Source organism: Hordeum vulgare, chromosome 2H (assembly GCF_904849725.1).
Source record: "Hordeum vulgare subsp. vulgare chromosome 2H, MorexV3_pseudomolecules_assembly, whole genome shotgun sequence".
In the NCBI taxonomy this organism is placed as follows: Eukaryota; Viridiplantae; Streptophyta; class Magnoliopsida; order Poales; family Poaceae; genus Hordeum; species Hordeum vulgare.
Window position 1 is genome coordinate 490,539,876 of NC_058519.1, and position 6,707 is coordinate 490,546,582.

The following is a 6,707-nucleotide window of genomic DNA, read 5'->3' on the forward strand; positions in this document are numbered from 1 at the left end:
AAATAATTAATCTTAACTAAAACTTGTGCCTATGACGTTCGGGACCCGCTGGTCAGTTGACCGGTCAAACGTTGATGTCAGCCTGACATCGCGATGATGTCATAATAGGATTTTACTAAATCTTTTAAATCTGTTTTTAATTCCTAAATAGTTAATAAAACTTTGAAAATTAATATTAAATAATCCGTAAGTCAGATCGAAATAATTTCAACATGAAAGTTGATCAGCAAAGCGAGACGAACCCGGATACACGGCCCGTTCGTCTGTCACGCGTCCCTAGCATAGCAAACATGGAACGTTTCCATCGTTTCCAGTGTAACCGGTAGTAGCCCGAGACCCGGAAAATATCGTCAGATATTCTTCCGACCCGTCTATGACGGATGTTCCTGCGTTAGCTCATGCCTAGCCTGCATATTTCCATGTCGTGTTTTGTGTTGCATCGGTGCTATTATTTATTGTTTCTTCCCCCTCTTCTTACCGGTAGACCCCGAGACTGACGCTGCTGCCGGGTACATCTACGACCCTGCCGATCAGTCCTTTGCCGCAGAGCAGCAAGGCAAGCAAACCCCCCCTTGATCATTCCTATATCGCCTATGTTTTTCTTCCTGCTGTTTGCATTAGTATTTTGCTACTGTTGTAGTTAGCTCCTATATCTGATGCATAGCCTGTTTTTGATGAACTGCTACTTTCAGTCATGTACCTTTAATTTGCTTAGTATAGGTGGAGCAGTCATCCCCTCTGACCCCGTAGATCAGTTGCCCCGCTTGTTTTCAAATCTCGATCTCCGATCGACGAGCCAGAACCGACACAGCACGTTCACCCCCCTTCGTTGTACGACGCTACAGGGATACTATCGGGTACCGAGGGTGACACATCGCTAAGTACTCCTGATGATATCTCTGTAGTATAGTTAGTCGGTCGTGGTTATCGAGGGTGATTCCTCTTTCACCATTCCCGATGACGTCTCTGTCGTGCCACCCCGCGAGTGTGGGACCCCCGAGGGTGATTCCTCTAAGCCCACCTTGACGGGTACATCGTTCGGAATCCAACGAGGGTGATTCCTCGGATTCCCCTGATGTTACAACCACACAGTTACTCGACCATGTTACTGGGATCTTCGGTGATTAGTTGTAAGACGGGTGGATTCCCGCGAGACTGTGTTGCTGGCCTAATTAAAATGCTAATGGATTTGGGTATTTGATCTGGGTTGGTCGGAGACCTTTTCGCACTAACCGGCTACGCGGGAAGAATTATGGGTACTCGGCGTCGCGGTATCAGCCGAAGCTTTTCAGATGCCAGCAGTGTAGCGGCGCGCGCCCGAGTGGTCCCGAGATGCATCGCGCTTGTGATTAAGGGATGCTAGGACTGACGTCGGCCGCCCACGCCACGTGCAGGAGCGTGAAGGGGAACTGGGCCCATGAACCCTTTGTGCTTAGGATTTAGACCGGCGGGCTGGCCTCTCTGATTTGTCTTAGGTGGGGCTGCGACGTGTCGATATTCCGAGGCCGGGCAGGACCCAGAAAAGTATGTCCGGCCAGAGTGTTATCGAGCGTGACGGGACATGTGGTGCACCCCTGCAGGGATGAAAATTAACTATTCGGATAGCCGTGTCCACGGTTACAGGACGACTTGGAGTTGTGCCCCGATCTTATACAACTACAATTGTTACTTAACTGGAATTAGTTTGCCTCGGGATTGCTTCCTCGCAGGGAGTCGAGGGAGGATCTTTAGGCGTGACCTCACTTTAATATTGCTGCAACAATATGACTATTAATGTGTTACCCCCCCCCTGTTCTACTCTCGTCTATTGCTGCAAGACCCTGAAGATGCTAGTCTTCGATAGGACTAGGCATTCTCTCTCTTTTCTCGCATTGCTGCAGTCAGTCCACATATAACCCCCTTCTTTGATACTGATGCATTATTAGAATAGTTCTGATGTAAGACTTGCGAGTACTTTGGATGAGTACTCACCGCTGCTTTGCTCCCCCCTTGTTCCCTTGGTCCGTTTGCTGCGACCAGCTGATGAAGCCCAGGAGATGGAGGTCCCCGTCGCCGACGACTGCTACCCCGACGGTGCCTACTACTACGTGGAGGCCGCTGATGATCAGGAGTAGTTAGGAGGTTCCCAGGCAGGAGGCCTTGCCTCGTTCGATCGTTGTATCTTTTGTGCTAGCCTTCTCTAAGGCACCCCTTGTTTTATGTCTGTACTCAGATATTTGTTGCTTCCGCTGACTCGTGTGTTTATCGAGCTTTCGTATTCTAGCCCTCGAGGCCCCTGGCTTGTAATATGAAGCTGATGTTATTTTATTTGTGTCTAGAGTTGTGTTGTGATGTCTCCCCGTGAGTCCTTGGGTTTGATCGTACGCATTTGCGTGTATGATTAGCATACGATTAAGCCGAGGGCGTCACATCGTACGAGATTATTTTGAATTTGCTTTACTTTATTTTGTTTGTCCTTGTTACTGTTAAGCACACCGTGGTTCAGTTTCGACAGTTTAGCCTTTAACTTAAGTTAGCTCAGTTCTCTCAGTCATGTTTTGTCGTCTATCTGATGAGATAATTGTCATCAGCTTCGGTTGGTTCAGTTATCATTTATTTATTCAGTCAGTTATTCATCATTCCTTAGTATTCCCTTTTTTTTTCTCATTCTTTCAGGTTACATCATTGTTTGATCTCTCAGTCTCCAGAGTTTTCTTCAGTACAATTCCCAGTACTTATCATCTACTCCCTCTGATTAGAAAAAAAGGTCGAAGCTTTGAACTAATAAGGTTACATAGTGGTTCCGAGGGAGTAGAAATTTCTCACAACCGAGAAAGTGTATGCGGAGAGCAAACTTCTTGAAATGTTTGGGTATTTTATCTCCGCCTTTCGTGCAGCATGGCTCCATAGTGGTTGTAACTTTCCTATATTTTCACCTTTTCCTATGCGAGAGCATTACTCCATTCGGCTTGATTCGGACGCAACACTTTTTCTTCCGCTAGCAAGCCTGTTGTGGACTTTTTCCGCTAGTACTTCCTTGTCACTTTTCGTTCTAGTCCTTCTGTTTGGGGTCTTGCTATTTGCTGTCCTTTTTGCATTGTCTTTTGCCATTCTTCCCTTGTCAATCTCATTTTTTACAGATGGTTTGCTATGTGTGCTGGTGTCGTATGGGCCTTGCGCAGAGAAACAAGTGAGCAACACCTCTGCTTTATTTCGTCCACAACATCTTTTTCTTGATTTTTAGATGACCTTTTTGGTTCTCTTCTTATGCTCTGATGTTGATTACCATATATAACTTCTAACTGTTTTTGTGTTTTTAGAAAATCCACTAGTACATTGCTTTCGAGCTCAACACCCGAGGAGCGGGGTGGTTGCATTGGCAATGGGTGACGGGCACAACACAAATTCAGGCATATGACACTACATCTGACGAGCGTGTCCCTATTTTTAAAGGCGGGATGTAGTATTATCGTTTTTAGGGCTGACCTCGAGACATGAATAGCTTATCAACTTTTTTTGGGCAAGCTTATCAATTGTTTTTGGTGCTCTTTAGTCTGGTAGAATTGATTTTAAACTCCCTAGTTCGCTCGTCTTTGATCATATACCCCCTTGTTCATTTGCCTTCCTCTGAACCCTCTGTCTACTTCTTGCTGATTGCCCCCCTTGGCGTTGTTATCTGTTCAATTAGCTAATAATGAACGAAATCAAGACTAAATTAGCTAATAATGAACAAATCTGGACTAATACACCCTCGTAGAGTTTCCTCAAAACACGAGACAGAGGAGGGATGGCCCATTTGTTTCCCTTCTCGCTTCTCTCCCTCTCTCTGCTTATCCGACCTAGCAAGGCGACCAACTGCCAGAGCTGTTCTGTTTATCGCCCATGTTGCTCCGCGCGCCCCCCCAACCAAATTCTGCTGTCCTCCATTGCTGTCCAAAGGTAAGGCAAACTTCTCCCCTTCTGTATCTATGGACTTTGGGTGGCTCCTCTTGTACGATTGTCTAAATTGTAGAAACCCTAGTGTTGATGGAGACTGACATTCGGACGAGGTACAGAGATGCGCCTTTTAAACTGAACACTACTTGTGTCTAATTTTATTTCTATTGAATGATTATATACGAACAAATCTGTTAAACATGCCAAAGGTAATAGACAGAACTGATGGATCTTAGATCTCCCCTTTAGTCTCCATCTAAGCATGATGGTTGCACCGTTGAATTTCATATTTCTTCAGTTTAATCGGTTTGGGACATCAAGTTACTCAACGAGTTATGTGTCACCAGTTACTTTATGTGGGACACCATCTTTTGTGCTTCATGAATGCGTACATTTTGTGTAAGTTGACAAATAGACCAAGAGTCCAGGACAACTACAGAGTATTTGTGAACGAATATACTCCCTCCGTTGTAAATATATAAGTCTTTATATAAGTAAAATGAATGAATCTACATTCTAAAATATATATCTATATATATTTGTATGTAGTCTGCAGTGGAATGTCTAGAAATACTTATATTTAAAAACGGAGTAAGTATATGATACACTAGGTTTTAGTTCAATTTTATATCTTTATTTGGGACTTCCATGGGAAGAAAGCAAAACGTTTTATATTTGGGAAAGCAAAACATTTTTTTAAGTGTAGCAAATGTGTTTTCGTGGAGACACCTGTCAGAAGAGGCATCAGCCTGTAACGACGACAAGAGCAGAGCAAACTCAAATCCTGCTGGGATTGTTTTTTTAGTAGGGAGTGTCTAGATCTCAGTTGATCGAGACTTCGCGTAATATAGTATGCAAAAAGAAAAAAAACTAGGAAAAAAAATTTATTTGCACGAATCCTAATGCAAAATCAACGGACTATAATATTGACTGAGACTTCGTGAAGTCTCAGTTGACTGATTTTTAGCAAAACCGTTTATAGTACTCCCTCCGTTTCTATATATAAGTCTTTTTAAGATATTTTAAAGGACTACATACGAAACAAAATAAATGAATTTATACCATAAAGTATGTCTATATACTTCCGTATGTAGCTCCTAGTGAAACTTCTAAAAAATCTATGGAAGCGGGCTTTGTCCTTATTATATTGGTTTTTGCCCGATTTTTCGTAATTAACTGCACAATTCATTTCTGCTTATTTAATAGATGAGGCAATCTTTGATTCCGTTTCAAAAAATAAAAAGAAAGTAGATATCTAGCCACAAAAGTAGGCAACAACGGGGTGCAACAAACATCTAAATAGGAAAAAATAGTGGTGTGAATGATATTATCATAATCCATCATTACTAAACCTAAACGTAGCCTTGGTCTTTTCTGTTCCGTGACAAATCACGCTTTACTGATTTTCGAAGTACAGACAACTAGCTTGAGATGGAAAACTGCAAGACCGCAGGGTGCTTGCATACTCCATTAGATTCTGTGCTGCACAAAAAATAATACCAGCCGTCTTAGCTCAGTTGGTAGAGCGCATGGCTTTTAACCATGTGGTCGTGGGTTCGAGTCCCACAGACGGCGATTCGTTTTTATTAACCGGCCGGCCGGCCGGCCACACGGTAGCCATACGCTAGCCATTGGATTGGTCCCCATATAGCCGTCGAATGGACTTGTTTCCCGATATCTATGTGCCTCACATGTAAAATCTGAGAAAAAACACAGAAATACATGGCGGCTACCCTTCTTCTGCGCACCATGCATCCGTCCTTCAACGGTGTTGATCATCCCCCTCCCTTGCTGGTGCTGCCCATCCCCCCTTCCCTTGCAAAATCAATGGCGACGACAGCCATGGCTTGCAGCAAACAACAATGATAGCAAAATTTGATATTGGTTCCAGCAAACCCAAAATATAGTGATAGCAAATAATGGAAAACACGGGTGATATTCCAGCAAACAAAGATGCTGGTGGTAGCAAGAATTGAAGCTAATTCTAGCAAACAAAAACGCCGTTGGTAGTAAAATTACAAAATTGCAAAATTTTCGCACCAGTTCCAACAAACCAAAACACTTGTCATGGTGGCCACTTTGATTGCAACAAAATCTTATACTGGTGCCAGCATTTGAATGCGCTCGTTCCAACATCGACACGTCCTCGTGACGTTGTTCTAACATCTGGACACACTGGTTCCAACATGAGCGCGAGCCGGATCCAGCATCTGTGCAAGTCGACTCCAACATCGACCCCAACATGTAGCACCATCGCGCTCGGCGGTTGCAACATCATCGTGTAGTGATTGTAGCATCACAACGCGTTGGTACCAACACCACAAGTTGCTGATCGTAGCGCTCCACAGGACGCCTGAAAGTGCATCCTATCCTTTGGTGGTTTTGCTAATTCATCACAACATATAGCTCATTGAACTAATGATCTACTTGAGTATATTTCAAAAAAGTGCAATGATGGCATGACTTGGATAGGTGATTGTGGACCCCTCAAAACGCTAATGACATGGATTGGCAAAAACTTCAAGACTCTACATCTTTGGTTAAGTGATCATTGATCACATTGAGTCCATAGAAAAAGGCAATACTATTAAAAGAGGATGAGGTATTGATGATGACTCAGTTGCTCAAGTGCATAAAGTTTTGTCACCGATACCCTCAACCACATTCTCATATCAATATGTCCAAAGTCCAAATAGTCAACTCATTCCATCGAACATTTACATTCAGACCCACCGAGCTTCACCAAGATAGAGCCACAAGGCAAACCCTAGCTTCTCGGTGCCACCGAGACT

At 43.6% G+C, this 6,707-nt stretch overlaps 1 non-coding gene across 1 annotated transcript; it reads left to right on the forward strand.

The window, feature by feature from the left end:
• The first annotated feature begins 5,417 nt into the window (after positions 1–5,417).
• Positions 5,418–5,490, forward strand: TRNAK-UUU. The gene has a single exon. It is a non-coding gene; the product is annotated as a tRNA-Lys (tRNA).
• The last annotated feature ends 1,217 nt before the right edge of the window (positions 5,491–6,707 follow it).